We start from the raw sequence: 19,173 nt of genomic DNA on the forward strand, positions 1-19,173 counted from the left end.
TCAATCAAGCGGCAGGGGTGAGCTTCATCATGAGTAGGGACAGCCTCTCGCAGGTGAAGATTTTGTTATGATGAAGGAATTTATTTGTACAAATTGATCCGCTCATCTCTAATTCTGACATATAAAAAGGATATACAGACAAATACTTAGAATACAAAATGTAAGTTTGTTTATTGGCCAGAAATCCAATGATTTCTTCCACTGTCATCTGAATCAGTCCTGGGTGAATTTACTATCATAACCTCCTCTGGCAGACAGTTCCACAGTCTAACTACTCTTATAGTAAAGAACCTCCTTCTATCTTGGTGTAGAAACTTTTTTCCTTGAGAAGTAGGCAAGGTCTTCTTGTTATAGTCCTGGGTATAAGTAGATCATGGCTGAGATCTCTGCATTGGCATTTGATATATTAATACAGTTATTAGATCTCCCTTCAGCCATCTTTTTTTTTCTAAACTAAATAACTCAGGTATTGATAATCTTTTTGGGTACTGCAGTCCACCAATTCCACTCCATTACCTTTGGTTTCCCACCTTTGAACCTGCTCAAGCTCAACTATGTCTTCCTTGTGTATTGGTGCCCAAAACGATACACAATACCCCATGTGATTTATGTTGTCATCATGTGCATCTATGCTTCTTTTGATGCATCCCATTATCATTCTTGTCTTGGCAGCAACTGCCTGATACTAGTTGCTGATGTCAACCAACATTTCTATTCCATGTCAATTTCACAATTTTTAATGTCAGGGTTTTAACATTTAGTAGTCATCTGCAAAAATGTATTATACTGTGATGTCCATCTACATGATCATTTATAAATATAATAAACAAAGAGAATAGGGCCCTGGACTGACCCCTGTGGTACCCCACTAGTGACAGTGACCTGGCCTGACTTTGTACCATTAATAACCACCCTCTGTTTTCTATCACCGAGCCAGTTGCTTACCGACATACACACATTTTGCGCAGTCAAGTCATTCACATTTTATGCACCAACCTTTTATATGGCACACTTTGCATGCTTTGGAAAAATCAAGATGCAGTATATGACATTCAGTGACTTACGTACGTTATCCCAGTCTAGAACCTACAGTAGATTCTCCTAGAAACTAATCAGCTTTTGAAGGAGTGATCCCTCCTATGCTGATATAACATTATACAGTTATTTTCAGTAAGATACTCCGGGATAGCAACTATAAGAAAACCTTTAAACACAATAGAGGTTATACTTACAGGCCTATAGTGTCCAGGCTAATTTTTTTACCTCTCTTTGAAAATTGGCACTATATTCACTATGGCCCAGTCCTGTGGAACATACCCAGTCATGAGTCCTTAAATATTAGAAATAAAGGCCTGTCTATCATATTCTGATCTTGGAGGACGAGGTCCATATGGAGTAGGAGGTTGAATAGGCAGTGGATGTGGCAATGTAGGTGGAAGCGACGATGGAGGATGAAGAGGTAGCTTACACTGCTTTTTGGTTTTATTTTTATAAATGTTTTGCTTAAATTCAGCCGTGCTAAACAAACGTTTAAATAATACACTGGCTGCAGGGCAGGCCAGCACCTTCAAGGTGTAAAAGGCAAGCTCAGGCCATATGCCCAATTTATAGACCCAGAACTTGAAGGGGGCAGACCCATCAGTGAGTTTGTGTAGGTGTGTGCACACATACTGCTCCACCATGTCGCACGTCCCCGTGATGTCCACGATCCAATTGGATATCTGCTCTATCAACTTTCAATGTTCTTTTTTAGAGAAATTTGTTTACCTGTCTACTAGGTAGAGCAGGGGTATATCACAGCCAAAAATTGGTGAATTTCACCCGGAAGTGTAACAGATAAATTTGTGAAATTTGTTTACCTGTCTACTAGGTATAGCAGGGGTATATCACAGCCAAAAATTTGTGAATTTCACCCGGAAGTGTAACAGACAAATTAGTGAAATGACATAAAATAAAATACGTACAAATAAAAAAAAATTATCTTAATGTATGAGGTGGACGTCCATATGGAGTAGGAGGTTGAGGAGACGGTGGACGTAGCCGTGGAGGAGGACGAGGTAGTCAACACTGTTTTTTGGTTTTAATTAATTTTTTTTTATTTTTTATTCGGGTACACCCCAAAAGAGTGGGAAATATCAAAAATACAACAATGAGCAATTGTGCTGTAGTATAACAATGGCTGGGTAAGGCCGGTATACATGTCTATTCTGCACAAGGTACAGACAAGTCCTGTGGGATCCATGCCTGGTGCATTTTAATGAATGTGAGCTTGTCCACATTGGCTGTGGACAGACGGCTGCGCTTGTCTGTGATAATGCCCCCTGCCGTGCTAAACACACGTTCAGACAATACACTGGCTGCAGGGCAGGCCAGCACCTCCAAGGCGTAAAGGGCAAGCTCAGGCCATGTGCCCAATTTGGAGACCCAGACGTTGAAGGGGGCAGACCCGTCATTCAGTACGTGTAGGCGTGTGCACACATACTGCTCCACCATGTTGGTGAAATGCTGCCTCCTGCTAAGACGTTCCATATCAGCTGGTGGTTGTTGTGGTGTGCTGACAAAACTTCCACATTTTGGCAATGCTTACCCTGCCTTCTGAGGTGCTGGTGGTGCCCCAGCTGTGTTGGTGACCTCTTCCTCCTCCTCTGCCTTCTCCTTGTGCTTCCATTGTGACCCCGCTGTCAGGTGGGAATGCCAGCAGTGCGTCTACCAGCATGCGCTTGTACTTGCGCATCTTACGATCACGCTCCAGTGACAAAATTAAGTAACCTACCCTCAGTTCCACTTGTGAATGACTGGCCGGAAACCCTATGATCCCTCTTCCTCCTCCTCCTCCTCCTCCTGTGCCACATCCTCTTCCATCATTGCCAGAAGCGTTTTTTCAAGGAGGCATAGAAGTGGGATAGTAACGCGGAGAACTGCATTATCAGCACTGGCCATGTTGGTGGAGTACTCGAAACAGTGCAACAAGGAACACAGGTCTTGCATGGAGGCCCAGTCATTGGTGGTGAAGTGGTGCTGTTCCGCAGAGTGACTCACCCATGTGTGCTGCATCTGAAACTCCACTATTGCCTGCTGCTGCTCGCACAGTCTAGTCAGCATATGCAAGGCAGAGTTCCACCTTGTGGGCACGTTGCAAATGAGGCGGTTAGCGGGAAGGCCGAAGTTACGCTGCAGCGCTGACAGGCGAGCAGCAGCAGGGTGAGAACGCTGAAAGCGCACACAGATGGCCCGCACTTTCTGCAGCAGCTCTGACATATCGGGGTAATTTTTAAGGAACCTCTGCACCACCAAATTCAGCACATGCGCCAGGCAAGGGATGTGCGTCAAACAAGGGCTGTAAAATTTAGTATTTTGCCCAAAAAGGGTGTTTTTTAAAACCCAGAAAATTATTGCAGTATTTCAAGCTTAAATTGCACACAGACAAATGCTGCAAAAGCCACAGATGTAGGGTCTTGCCAAAAATGGGTGATTTTTTTAAACCCAGAATATAATTGCAGTATTTCAAGCTTCTATTTGATATATATATCACAAATGCACATATGCTGTGCTGGTGCACAGAACTTGCATAAAATGGCCGCCGCCGCCCACCTAACTAACAGATGGATAAAAGTTTTTTTTTCTGGGTCAGTGGGCTCAGGGCAGGGTAAAAAGATTGTGCACTGCACCCACAAAACAAAACCTACGTAGATCGCTGAGTTAACAAGCACTTCAGATTAAAGATTCTGTCCTATTCTCTCCCTCACAGCAGCAGCATCCTATCCCTACACTAAGCACAGCAGAGTGACATGCAGCACTACGTGACTCCAGCTTTTATAGAGGCTGGGTCACATGCTGCACTGGCCAATCACAGCCATGCAATTAGTAGGCATGGCTGTGATGGCTTCTAAGGGCACACAAGTTAAACGCTTGTTGATTGCCTGCTCTGCAGCCTTTCGAAAAGTGCTAATAAATCGCCGAATACCGAACCCGAACTTTTACTGAAAAGTTCGGGTTTGGGTCCGGGGTCCACAAATCCTAAAGTTCGGGTTCGCTCAACCCTATTTTTAACTTTTTACTAAATGAGCACACACAGTAGGTCTACATATTCTGCAGATCACTTTACAGCTTTGGCAGGTAGAGTAGACTGGGGCAGAATCAACAGAGTCATCTCATCTTTATTAGAGCACAGGAAAGTTAAAGGGGTTGTCTCATCATGGACAATAGGAACATATCGCTAGGATATTCCCCTATTGTCTTATAGGTGCAGGTCCCACCGTTGGTACCTGCACCTATATAGAGAACTGAGCCCCGCAAGGTGGTGGCTGGAGGACTCTGGTCCGGCCACGACCAAGCCGGCTCCTCATAGAAGTGAATGGGAGCGTACCGCGCATGCGCGGCCCCCGCTCCCATTCATTTCTATGGGGCTGAAGGAAATAGCCAGCGCTCGGCTATTTTCGCTGGGCCCCATAGAAAATGAATGGGGGCGGCTGAGCATGCACAGTGCACCCTCCTTCTCTTGCGGGGCTCAGTTTTTGATATAGGTGCAGGGCTCAGCAGTGGGACCCGCACCTATAAGACAATATGCCCCCATTGTCCATGATGACACAACTCCTTTAATAATAAATGACACCTACTTTGAACTGCTGGAGGCTTTAGATAATGTAGGAGAGCAACACCATATACAAGGCCATGTATATTTCTCCATTGACCCTCGCTAGCTCCCTAGAGAGGTAGCTGTTCTCCACCTCTTCCCGAAGACTGTAATATATTATGGACACTTGTTTGACCATTAACTCCCATTTATTGCAGCTGCTATAAAGCTGACATACTATTCTGCACTGTATATACAGAGAATATATGATTATATATCTGCCTCTAATATGGCAACTAAGAATATATCTAGAGGAGGGCTGGCAAGGCATGCTCAATCAAACCACCTTGCTACTTAGGGTAAGGGCTGCAAACTCAATTTTTGCTCTCAGTGACAGAAAGCCGAATTGCAACTCTGACGGCAACTCCTTAAGAAATTTAAAAGAAATATCATATAAATAATTAGTTAAAAAAATATTAATTCTCTTCAATAGACTGAAATCGAATTCATGAAGCTAAAATGACACACAAGACATTCCCTTTAACCACTTCAACCCCGCTAGCTAAAACCCCCTTAATGAACAGGCCACTTTTTACACTTCTGCCCTACACTACTTTCACCGTTTATTGCTCGGTCATGCAACTTACCACCCAAATGAATTTTACCTCCTTTTCTTCTCACTAATAGAGCTTTCATTTGGTGGTATTTCATTGCTGCTGACATTTTTACTTTTTTTGTTATTAATCAAAATTTAATGATTTTTTTGCAAAAAAATGTCATTTTTCACTTTCAGCTGTAAAATTTTGCAAAAAAAACGACATCCATATATAAATTTTTCGCAAAATGTATTGTTCTACATGTCTTTGATTAAAAAAAAAATGTTTGGGCAAAAAAATAAATAAAAATGGTTTGGGTAAAAGTTATAGCGTTTACAAACTATGGTACAAAAATGTGAATTTCCGCTTTTTGAAGCAGCTCTGACTTTCTGAGCACCTGTCATGTTTCCTGAGGTTCTACAATGCCCAGACAGTAGAAAACCCCCACAAATGACCCCATTTTGGAAAGTAGACACCCTAAGGTATTCGCTGATGGGCATAGTGAGTTCATAGAACTTTTTATTTTTTGTCACAAGTTAGCGGAAAATGATGATTTTTTTTTTCTTACAAAGTCTCATATTCCACTAACTTGTGACAAAATATAAAAACTTCCATGAACTCACTATGCCCATCACAAAATACCTTGGGGTGTCTTCTTTCCAAAATGGGGTCACTTGTGGCGTAGTTATACTGCCCTGGCAATTTAGGGGCCCATATGTGTGAGAAGTAGTTTGCAATCAAAATCTGTAAAAAATGACCGGTGAAATCCGAAAGGTGCACTTTGGAATGTGGGTCCCTTTGCCCACCTAGGCTGCAAAAAAATGTGACACATCTGGTATCGCCGTACTCAGGAGAAGTTGGGGAATGTGTTTTGGGGTGTCATTTTACATATACCCATGCTGGGTGAGAGAAATATCTTGGCAAAAGACAACTTTTCCAATTTTTTTATACAAAGTTGGCATTTGACCAAGATATTTATCTCACACAGCATGGGTATATGTAAAATGACACCCCAAAACACATTCCCCAACTTCTCCTGAGTATGGCGATACCACATGTGTGACACTTTTTTGCAGCCAAGGTGGGCAAAGGGGCACATATTCCAAAGTACACCTTTCGGATTTCGCAGGCCATTTTTTACACATTTTGATTGCAAACTACTTCTCACACATATGGGCCCCTAAATTGCCAGGGCAGTATAACTACCCCACAAGTGACCCCATTTTGGAAAGAAAACACCCCAGGGTATTCCATGAGGGGCATGGCGAGTTCCTAGAATTTTTTATTTTTTGTCACAAGTTAGTGGAATACGAGACTTTGTAAGAAAAAAAAAAAAAATCATCATTTTCCGCTAACTTGTGACAGAAAATAAAAAATTCTAGGAACTCGCCATGCCCCTCATGGAATACCTTGGGGTGTCTTCTTTCCAAAATGGGGTCACTTGTGGGGTAGTTATACTGCCCTGGCAATTTAGGGGCCCATATGTGTGAGAAGTAGTTTGCAATCAAAATGTGTAAAAAATGGCCTGCGAAATCCGAAAGGTGTACTTTGGAATATGTGCCCCTTTGCCCACCTTGGCTGCAAAAAAGTGTCACACATGTGGTATCGCCATACTCAGGAGAAGTTGGGGAATGTGTTTTGGGGTGTCATTTTACATATACCCATGCTGTGTGAGATAAATATCTTGGTCAAATGCCAACTTTGTATAAAAAAATTGGAAAAGTTGTCTTTTGCCAAGATATTTCTCTCACCCAGCATGGGTATATGTAAAATGACACCACAAAACACATTCCCCAACTTCTCCTGAGTACGGCGATACCAGATGTGTGACACTTTTTTGCAGCCTAGATGCGCAAAGCGGCCCAAATTCCTTTTAGGAGGGCATTTTTAGACATTTGGATCCCAGACTTCTTCTCACGCTTTCGGGCCCCTAAAAAGCCAGGGCAGTATAAATACCCCACATGTGACCCCATTTAGGAAAGAAAACACCCAAAGGTATTCAATGAGGGGCATGGCGAGTTCATAGAATTTTTTTTTTTTTGGCACAAGTTAGCGGAAATTGATTTTTTTTTTTGTATTTTCTCACAAAGTCTCCCTTTCCGCTAACTTGGAACAAAAATTTCAATCTTTCATGGACTCAATATGCCCCTCACGGAATACCTTGGGGTATCTTCTTTCCGAAATGGGGTCACATGTGGGGTATTTATACTGCCCTGGCATTTTAGGGGCCCTAAAGCGTGAGAAGAAGTGTGGAATATAAATGTCTAAAAAATTTTACGCATTTGGATTCCGTGAGGGGTATGGTGAGTTCATGTGAGATTTTATTTTTTGACACAAGTTAGTGGAATATGAGACTTTGTAAGAAAAAACAAAAACAAAAAAAAAACAATTTCCGCTAACTTGGGCCAAAAAAAATGTCTGAATGGAGCCTTACAGGGGGTGATTAATGACAGGGGGGTGATCAGGGAGTCTATATGGGGTGATCACCCCCCTGTCATTGATCACCCCCCTGTAAGGCTCCATTCAGACGTCTGTATAATTTTTACGGATCCACGGATACATGGATCGGATCCGCAAAACGCATACGGACGTCTGAATGGAGCCTTACACGGGGGTGATCAATGACAGGGGGGTGATCAATGACAGGAGGTGATCAGGGAATCTATATGGGTGATCACCCCCCTGTCATTGATCACCCCCCTGTAAGGCTCCATTCAGACGTCCGTATGCGTTTTGCGGATCCGATCCATGTATCCGTGGATCCGTAAAAATCATACGGACGTCTGAATGGAGCCTTACAGGGGGGTGATCAATGACAGGGGGGTGATCAATGACAGGGGGTGATCAGGGAATCTATATGGGTGATCACCCGCCTGTCATTGATCACCCCCCTGTAAGGCTCCATTCAGACGTCCGTATGTGTTTTGCGGATCCGATCCATGTATCCGTGGATCCGTAAAAATCATACGGACATCTGAATGGAGTCTTACAGGGGGGTGATCAATGACAGGGGGGTGATCAATGACAGGGGTTGATCAGGGAATCTATATGGGTGATCACCCGCCTGTCATTGATCACTCCCCTGGAAGGCTCGATTCAGACATCCGTATGTGTTTTGCGGATCCGATCCATGTATCCGTGGATCCGTAAAAATCATACGGACATCTGAATGGAGCCTTACAGGGGGGTGATCAATGACAGGGGAGTGATCAATGACGGGGGTGATCAGGGAATCTATATGGGTGATCACCCGCCTGTCATTGATCACCCCCCTGTAAGGCTCCATTCAGACGTCCGTATGTGTTTTGCAGTTCCGATCCATGTATCCGTGAATCTGTAAAAATCATACGGACATCTGAATGGAGCCTTAGAAGGGGGTGATTAATGACAGGGGGGTGATCAGGGAGTCTATATGGGGTGATCATGGGTGATCAGGGGTTCATAAGGGGTTAATAAGTGACAGGGGGGGGGGTGTAGTGTAGTGTAGTGTAGTGTTTTGTGGTACTTTACACAGCTACCTGTGTCCTCTCGTGGTCGATCCAAACAAAAGGGACCGCCAGAGGACCAGGTAGCAGGTATATTAGACGCTGTTATCAAAACAGCGTCTAATATACCTGTATGGGGTTAAAAAAATCACATCTCCAGCCTGCCAGCGAGCGATCGCCGCTGGCAGGCTTGAGATCCACTCGCTTACCTTCAGTTCCTGTGAACGCGCGCGCCTGTGTGCGCGCGTTCACAGGAAATCTCGGCTCTTGCGAGATGACGCGTATATGCGTCACTCTGCGCAGAGCTGCCGCCTCCGGACCGCAGATCTGCGTTAGGCGGTCCAGAGGCGGTTAAATATAAAGAATTATACAAGGTTTATATAACTAACATTCTAAAAACTCTTTTCAGAAATGCAGATACATTCAGTGTATTATTCTGAGGCTACATTTACACAACTGTAGTGTTTGCTGTCCGCAAATTTCAGATCCGCAAAACACGGATACAGGCTTGTGTGCGTTTCACAATTTGCGGACCACAAATGGCCGCCACTGTGATATAAAATGCCTAATCTTGTCCGCAACAATAGGACATGCTTTATCTCTTTTGTCCGTCCACATGGTGTGCTGTCCGCATCTTTTGTGCCCACATTGAAATTAATGGGTCCGTTCTGCAAAATTGCAGAATAGGTGCAGACTCATTCATACAGTAGTTTGAATGAGCCCTTAATCAATTCTTGGAGGTTGTTGTCATTTCCAAATTAGCCTTTCATGTAGAACACTCCTCCTGAAGGTCACTTTTGAAATTAAAGCTGTTTAGTGAATCCCTAGGAATTAGTTCAGAGAATCATCCTCATAGCATGTGTTCTACATCCCCACCATATTTTACTATTTAAGTAGTGCATATTGGGTGTTGTATAAACATTGCAGTGTAGCTTTAAATTTGATTTCTGCATAGTAACTGCCTGGGCCAGGAAAGTAGAGTTGAGCGAACACCTGGATGTTCGGGTTCGAGAAGTTCGGCCGAACTTCCCGGAAATGTTCTGGTTCGGGATCCGAACCCGATCCGAACTTCGTCCCGAACCCGAACCCCATTGAAGTCAATGGGGACCCGAACTTTTCGGCACTAAAAAGGCTGTAAAACAGCCCAGGAAAGGGCTAGAGGGCTGCAAAAGGCAGCAACATGTAGGTAAATCCCCTGCAAACAAATGTGGATAGGGAAATGAATTAAAATAAAAATTAAATAAATAAAAATTAACCAAAATCAATTGGAGAGAGGTCCCATAGCAGAGAATCTGGCTTCCCGTCACCCACCACTGGAACAGTCCATTCTCAGAAATTTAGGCCCCAGAACCCAGGCAGAGGAGAGAGGTCCCGTAACAGAGAATCTGGCTTCATGTCAGCAGAGAATTAGTCTGCATGTCATAGCAGAGAATGAGGCTTCACGTCAGCCACCACTGCAACAGTCCATTGGCATATATTTAGGCCCAGCACACAGGCAGAGGAGAGAGGTCCCGTAACAGACAATCTGGCTTCATGTCAGCAGAGAATCAGTCTTCATGTCATAGCAGAGAATCAGGCTTCACGTCAGCCACCACTGCAACAGTCCATTGGCATATATTTAGGCCCAGCACCCAGGCAGAGGAGAGAGGTCCCGTAACAGACAATCTGGCTTCATGTCAGCAGAGAATTAGTCTGCATGTCATAGCAGAGAATGAGGCTTCACGTCAGCCACCACTGCAACAGTCCATTGGCATATATTTAGGCCCAGCACCCAGGCAGAGGAGAGAGGTCCCGTAACAGACAATCTGGCTTCATGTCAGTAGAGAATCAGTCTTCATATCATAGCAGAGAATCAGGCTTCACGTCACCCACCACTGTAAGAGTCCATTTTCATAAATTTAGGCCCAGCACCCAGGCAGAGGAGAGAGGTCCCGTAACAGACAATCTGGCTTCATGTCAGCAGAGAATCAGTCTTCATATCATAGCAGAGAATCAGGCTTCACGTCACCCACCACTGTAAGAGTCCATTTTCATAAATTTAGGCCCAGCACCCAGGCAGAGGAGAGAGGTCCCGTAACAGACAATCTGGCTTCATGTCAGCAGAGAATCAGTCTTCATATCATAGCAGAGAATCAGGCTTCACGTCACCCACCACTGTAAGAGTCCATTTTCATAAATTTAGGCCCAGCACCCAGGCAGAGGAGAGAGGTCCCGTAATAGACAATCTGGCTTCATGTCAGCAGAGAATTAGTCTGCATGTCATAGCAGAGAATGAGGCTTCACGTCAGCCACCACTGCAACAGTCCATTGGCATATATTTAGGCCCAGCACACAGGCAGAGGAGAGAGGTCCCGTAACAGACAATCTGGCTTCATGTCAGCAGAGAATCAGTCTGCATGTCATAGCAGAGAATCAGGCTTCACGTCACCCAACATTGGAACAGTCCATTGGCATATATTTAGGCCCCGGCACCCAGACAGAGGAGAGGTTCATTCAACTTTGGGTAGCCTCGCAATATAATGGTAAAATGAAAATAAAAATAGGATTGAATGAGGAAGTGCCCTGGAGTCCAATAATATATGGTTAAGGGGAGGTAGTTAATGTCTAATCTGGACAAGGGACGGACAGATCCTGTGGGATCCATGCCTGGTTCATTTTTATGAACGTCAGCTTGTCCACATTGGCTGTAGACAGGCGGCTGCGTTTGTCTGTAATGACGCCCCCTGCCGTGCTGAATACACGTTCAGACAAAACGCTGGCCGCCGGGCAGGCCAGCACCTCCAAGGCATAAAAGGCTAGCTCTGGCCACGTGGACAATTTAGAGACCCAGAAGTTGAATGGGGCCGAACCATCAGTCAGTACGTGGAGGGGTGTGCACATGTACTGTTCCACCATGTTAGTGAAATGTTGCCTCCTGCTAACACGTTGCGTATCAGGTGGTGGTGCAGTTAGCTGTGGCGTGTTGACAAAAGTTTTCCACATCTCTGCCATGCTAACCCTGCCCTCAAAGGAGCTGGCATTGACACAGCTGCCTTGGCGACCTCTTGCTCCTCCTTGGGCTTCCACTTGTTCCCCTGTGACATTTGGGAATGCTCTCAGTAGCGCGTCTACCAACGTGCGCTTGTACTCGCGCATCTTCCTATCACGCTCCAGTGCAGGAAGTAAGGTGGGCACATTGTCTTTGTAGCGTGGATCCAGCAGGGTGGCAACCCAGTAGTCCGCACAGGTTAAAATGTGGGCAACTCTGCTGTCGTTGCGCAGGCACTGCAGCATGTAGTCGCTCATGTGTGCCAGGCTGCCCAGGGGTGAGGACAAGCTGTCCTCTGTGGGAGGCGTATCGTCATCGTCCTGCCTTTCCCCCCAGCCACGCACCAGTGATGGACCCGAGCTGCGTTGGGTGCCACCCCGCTGTGACCATGCTTCATCCTCATCCTCCTCCACCTCCCTCCTCCTCATCCTCGTCCTCCTCGTCCTCCAGTAGTGGGCCCTGTCTGGCCACATTTGTACCTGGCCTCTGCTGTTGCCAAAAACCTCCCTCTGAGTCACTTCGAAGAGACTGGCCTGAAAGTGCTAAAAATGACCCCTCTTCCTCCTCCTCCTCCTCCTCCTGGGCCACCTCCTCTTGCATCATCGCCCTAAGTGTTTTCTCAAGGAGACATAGAAGTGGTATTGTAACGCTGATAACGGCGTCATCGCCACTGGCCATGTTGGTGGAGTACTCGAAACAGCGCAACAGGGCACACAGGTCTCGCATGGAGGCCCAGTCATTGGTGGTGAAGTGGTGCTGTTCTGTAGTGCGACTGACCCGTGCGTGCTGCAGCTGAAACTCCACTATGGCCTGCTGCTGCTCGCACAGTCTGTCCAGCATGTGCAAGGTGGAGTTCCACCTGGTGGGCACGTCGCATATGAGGCGGTGAGCGGGAAGGCCGAAGTTACGCTGTAGCGCAGACAGGCGAGCAGCAGCAGGATGTGAACGCCGGAAGCGCGAACAGACGGCCCGCACTTTATGCAGCAGCTCTGACATGTCGGGGTAGTTGTGAATGAACTTCTGCACCACCAAATTCAGCACATGCGCCAAGCAAGGGATGTGCGTCAAATTGGCTAGTCCCAGAGCTGCAACGAGATTTCGCCCATTATCACACACCACCAGGCCGGGCTTGAGGCTCACCGGCAGCAACCACTCGTCGGTCTGTTGTTCTATACCCCGCCACAACTCCTGTGCGGTGTGGGGCCTGTCCCCCAAACATATGAGTTTCAGAATGGCCTGCTGACGTTTACCCCGGGCTGTGCTGAAGTTGGTGGTGAAGGTGTGTGGCTGACTGGATGAGCAGGTGGAAGAAGAGGAGGAGGAAGCCGAGAAGGAGGAGGTGGCAACAGGAGGCAAAGAATGTTGCCCTGCGATCCTTGGCGGCGGAAGGACGTGCGCCAAACAGCTCTCCGCCTGGGGCCCAGCTGCCACTACATTTACCCAGTGTGCAGTTAGGGAGATATAGCGTCCCTGGCCGTGCTTACTGGTCCACGTATCTGTGGTTAGGTGGACCTTGCCACAGATGGCGTTGCGCAGTGCACACTTGATTTTATCGGATACTTGGTTGTGCAGGGAAGGCACGGCTCTCTTGGAGAAGTAGTGGCGGCTGGGAACAACATACTGTGGGACAGCAAGCGACATGAGCTGTTTGAAGCTGTCTGTGTCCACCAGCCTAAATGACAGCATTTCATAGGCCAGTAGTTTAGAAATGCTGGCATTCAGGGCCAGGGATCGAGGGTGGCTAGGTGGGAATTTACGCTTTCTCTCAAATGTTTGTGAGATGGAGAGCTGAACGCTGGCGTGTGACATGGTTGAGACACTTGGTGACGGAGGTGGTGGTGGTGGTGTTGGTGGTACATCCCCTGTTTGCTGGGCGGCAGGTGCCAACGTTCCTCCAGAGGCGGAGGAAGAGGCCGAGGCGGCAGCAGCAGAAGAGGCCGAGGCGGCAGCAGCAGAAGAGGTAGCAGGGGGAGCCTGAGTGACTTCCTTGGTTTTAAGGTGTTTACTCCACTGCAGTTCATGCTTTGCATGCAGGTGCCTGGTCATGCAGGTTGTGCTCAGGTTCAGAACGTTAATGCCTCGCTTCAGGCTCTGATGGCACAGCGTGCAAACCACTCGGGTCTTGTCGTCAGCACATTGTTTGAAGAAGTGCCATGCCAGGGAACTCCTTGAAGCTGCCTTTGGGGTGCTCGGTCCCAGATGGCGGCGGTCAGTAGCAGGCGGAGTCTCTTGGCGGCGGGTGTTCTGCTTTTGCCCACTGCTCCCTCTTTTGCTACGCTGTTGGCTCGGTCTCACCACTGCCTCTTCCTCCGAACTGTGAAAGTCAGTGGCACGACCTTCATTCCATGTGGGGTCTAGGACCTCATCGTCCCCTGCATCGTCTTCCACCCAGTCTTGATCCCTGACCTCCTGTTCAGTCTGCACACTGCAGAAAGACGCAGCAGTTGGCACCTGTGTTTCGTCATCATCAGAGACATGCTGAGGTGGTATTCCCATGTCCTCATCATCAGGAAACATAAGTGGTTGTGCGTCAGTGCATTCTATGTCTTTCACCGCTGGGGAAGGGCTAGGTGGATGCCCTTGGGAAACCCTGCCAGCGGAGTCTTCAAACAGCATAAGAGACTGCTGCATAACTTGAGGCTGAGACAGTTTCCCTGGTATGCATGGGGGTGATGTGACAGACTGATGGGGTTGGTTTTCAGGCGCCATCTGTGCGCTTTCTGCAGAAGACTGGGTGGGAGATAATGTGAACGTGCTGGATCCACTGTCGGCCACCCAATTGACTAATGCCTGTACCTGCTCAGGCCTTACCATCCTTAGAACGGCATTGGGCCCCACCATATATCGCTGTAAATTCTGGCGGCTACTGGGACCTGAGGTAGTTGGTACACTAGGACGTGTGGATGTGGCAGAACGGCCACGTCCTCTCCCAGCACCAGAGGGTCCACTAACACCACCACGACCATGTCCACGTCCGCGTCCCTTACTAGATGTTTTCCTCATTGTTATCGTTCACCACAACAACAAAAATATTATTTGGCCCAATGTATTGTATTCAAATTCAGCGGGATATGAATTTGAGGCCTACTATTTAGGCGCTGGGTGACCGGTATGGATTTAGTGACAGAATTAGACTTGGAAATGCACAGTAGCGTGTGTGTGAAGTTATTCTGAATGACCCTATGTGCACCTTGAATATTATATACCCTTTTAGGGATAGATTTCAAATAGCTCTGATATAGCAGAAACCACTAAATTTTTAAATTGCTAAATTGGGAATTGTATTTCAACCCAGAACAAAAAATGTGCTTTGACGGACACTAAATAACTTTCCCAGCCACAACAGGACAGCGGTAACGAGAGATTTAGCGGGATATAAATTTGAGGCCTAGTATTTAGGCGCTGGGTGACAGGTATGGGTTTAGTGACAGAATTAGACTTGGAAATGCACAGTAGCGGGTGTGTGAAGTTATTCTGAATGACCCTATGTGCACCTTCAATATGATCTACCCTTTTAGGGATAGATTTCAAATAGCTCTGATACAGCAGAAACCACTAAATTTTTAAATTGCTAAATTGGGAATTGTATTTCCACCCAGAACAAAAAATGTGCTTTGACGGACACTAAATAACTTTCCCAGCCACAACAGGACAGCGGTAACGAGAGATTTAGCGGGATATAAATTTGAGGCCTAGTATTTAGGCGCTGGGTGACCGGTATGGATTTAGTGACAGAATTAGACTGGGATATGCACAGTAGCGTGTGTGTTTGAAGTTATTCTGAATGACCCTATGTGCACCTTGAATATTATATACCCTTTTAGGGATAGATTTCAAATAGCTCTGATATAGCAGAAACCACTAAATTTTTAAATTGCTAAATTGGGAATTGTATTTCAACCCAGAACAAAAAATGTGCTTTGACGGACACTAAATAACTTTCCCAGCCACAACAGGACAGCGGTAACGAGAGATTTAGCGGGATATAAATTTAAGGCCTAGTATTTAGGCGCTGGGTGACCGGTATGGATTTAGTGACAGAATTAGACTGGGATATGCACAGTAGCGTGTGTGTGTGAAGTTATTCTGAATGACCCTATGTGCACCTTGAATATTATATACCCTTTTAGGGATAGATTTCAAATAGCTCTGATATAGCAGAAACCACTAAATTATGAAATTGCTAAATTGGGAATTGTATTTCAACCCAGAACAAAAAATGTGCTTTGACGGACACTAAATAACTTTCCCAGCCACAACAGGACAGCGGTAACGAGAGATTTAGCGGGATATAAATTTGAGGCCTAGTATTTAGGCGCTGGGTGACCGGTATGGATTTAGTGACAGAATTAGACTGGGATATGGCCAAAAAATAACCACACTATTGCTGGTTAAATGCACTTGGTGACGGGCGCAGCTTGCCCCTGATGTAGTATATGGCCAAAAAATGAACAGACTATTGCTGGTTAAATGCACTTGGTGTCACAGCTTGACCAACCACACTACTGAGGGTTAAATGCACTTGGTGACGGGCGCAGCTTGCCCCTGATGTAGTATATGGCCAAAAAATGAACAGACTATTGCTGGTTAAATGCACTTGGTGACGGGCGCAGCTTGCCCCTGATTTAGTATATGGCCAAAAAATGAACAGACTATTGCTGGTTAAATGCACTTGGTGTCACAGCTTGACCAACCACACTACTGAGGGTTAAATGCACTTGGTGACGGGCGCAGCTTGCCCCTGATGTAGTATATGGCCAAAAAATGAACAGACTATTGCTGGTTAAATGCACTTGGTGTGATAGCTTGACCAACCACACTATTGCTGGTTAAATGCACTTGGTGACGGGCGCAGCTTGCCCCTGATTTAGTATTTGGCCAAAAAATGAACAGACTATTGCTGGTTAAATGCACTTGGTGTGATAGCTTGACCAACCACACTACTGAGGGTTAAATGCACTTGGTGACGGGCGCAGCTTGCCCCTGATGTAGTATATGGCCAAAAAATGAACAGACTATTGCTGGTTAAATGCACTTGGTGTGATAGCTTGACCAACCACACTACTGAGGGTTAAATGCACTTGGTGACGGGCGCAGCTTGCCCCTGATGTAGTATATGGCCAAAAAATAAACAGACTATTGCTGGTTAAATGCACTTGGTGTGACAGCTTCACCCTGATGTAGGCTTTAGCCAAAAAACAAACGCACCATTGAGGGTTAAATGCACTTGGTGACAGGCGCAGCTTGCCCCTGATGTAGTATATGGCCAAAAAATAAACAGACTATTGCTGGTTAAATGCACTTGGTGTCACAGCTTGACCAACCACACTACTGAGGGTTAAATGCACTTGGTGACGGGCGCAGCTTGCCCCTGATGTAGTATATGGCCAAAAAATGAACAGACTATTGCTGGTTAAATGCACTTGGTGACGGGCGCAGCTTGCCCCTGATTTAGTATATGGCCAAAAAATGAACAGACTATTGCTGGTTAAATGCACTTGGTGTGATAGCTTGACCAACCACACTACTGAGGGTTAAATGCACTTGGTGACGGGCGCAGCTTGCCCCTGATGTAGTATATGGCCAAAAAATGAACAGACTATTGCTGGTTAAATGCACTTGGTGTCACAGCTTGACCAACCACACTACTGAGGGTTAAATGCACTTGGTGATGGGCGCAGCTTGCCCCTGATGTAGTATATGGCCAAAAAATGAACAGACTATTGCTGGTTAAATGCACTTGGTGTGATAGCTTGACCAACCACACTACTGAGGGTTAAATGCACTTGGTGACAGGCGCAGCTTGCCCCTGATGTAGTATATGGCCAAAAAATAAACAGACTATTGCTGGTTAAATGCACTTGGTGTGACAGCTTCACCCTGATGTAGGCTTTAGCCAAAAAACAAACGCACCATTGAGGGTTAAATGCACTTGGTGACAGGCGCAGCTTGCCCCTGATGTAGTATATGGCCAAAAAATAAACAGACTATTGCTGGTTAAATGCACTTGGTGTGACAGCTTCACCCTGATGTAGGCTTTAGCCAAAAAACAACCACAAACTTGAGGGTTAAATGCACTTGGTCGCAGCTTGTGCTGGCACACCACAAGACACAAAATGGCCGCCGATCACCCCAGAAAAATGTGACTGACAAACGGTCTGGGCAGCCTAAAAACAGTGAGCAATTGAGTATCAGCAGCTCAATGATCCACAGCTGCAGATCGATCAGTTAATCAAGTCCTTTGGAGGAGTTAATCTGCCTAATCTCGCCCTACTGTCGCAGCTGCAACCTCTCCCTATGCTGATCAGAGCAGAGTGACGGGCGGCGCTATGTGACTCCAGCTTAAATAGAGGCTGGGTCACATGGTGCTCTGGCCAATCACAGCCATGCCAATAGTAGGCATGGCTGTGATGGCCTCTTGGGGCAAGTAGTATGACGCTTGTTGATTGGCTGCTTTGCAGCCTTTCAAAAAGCGCCAAGAAAGCGTCACAAAAGCGCCAAGAAAGCGACGAACACCGAACCCGAACCCAGACTTTTACGAAAATGTCCGGGTTCGGGTCCGTGTCACGGACACCCCAAAATTCGGTACGAACCCGAACTATACAGTTCGAGTTCGCTCATCTCTACAGGAAAGGTATCTCACATACACTCCTCAACATTGAAATTGCAACACTAAGAAGGAATTATGGAAATCACAGGATCAACAGACATGTTAATGATATGCGCATATTAATAAAATAGAAACAACATATTTAAAACATCTAGTTTTATTCAGTATTGAGTATGAGCTCCATGCGCAGAAATACATGCATTTGGCATGCTATCTATGAAGGTAATAATGAGTCTGAGGAAAGTTTTGCCACACTGAACGCACTTGGCATGCAAATCATCAAGATCAGCTGCTTGCAGCATCCTTTGCATTTCCTTGACGTCCCAGATTTGCTCGATGGGAGACACCGCAAACCATGGTAGCACGTTTAGGCTACACAGGCTGCTCACAGAAGCATGAGTAACATGCAGCCTGACGTTGATCTGTTGGAGTGATAAACCAAGGTCTCTTAGTTCAAGGATTCTGTCCCTCTCTGGTTGTAACAAGTGTTGATAACTGGTACGCCCACAATCAGGAGGCATCGCATAGTCATTTCATACGACTTGATCCATTTCATGTGGCTTTTATGCCACCCTCCACAAGCCACAGATTGGAACTAGATGCTTGAAAATGTGATCATTTCCACATATTACAGATACCTGCTTCTATCTCAATTTGCATAACCTTATGTCTTGTCCTTCTTAGGCCTCATGCACACGACAGTATTTTTTCACGGTCCGCAAAACGGGGTTCCGTTGTTCCCTGATCTGTGTCCGTTTTTGTTTCCGTGTGTCTTCCTTGATTTTTGGAGGATCACCAGACACGAAGGAAATAGAAAAAAAATCTAAGTCAAGTTTGCCTTGCAAATGATAGAAAAGAAAACGGACACGGATCACGGACGC

This window comes from Bufo gargarizans, chromosome 3, assembly GCF_014858855.1.
Source record: "Bufo gargarizans isolate SCDJY-AF-19 chromosome 3, ASM1485885v1, whole genome shotgun sequence".
Lineage (NCBI taxonomy): Eukaryota > Metazoa > Chordata > Amphibia > Anura > Bufonidae > Bufo > Bufo gargarizans.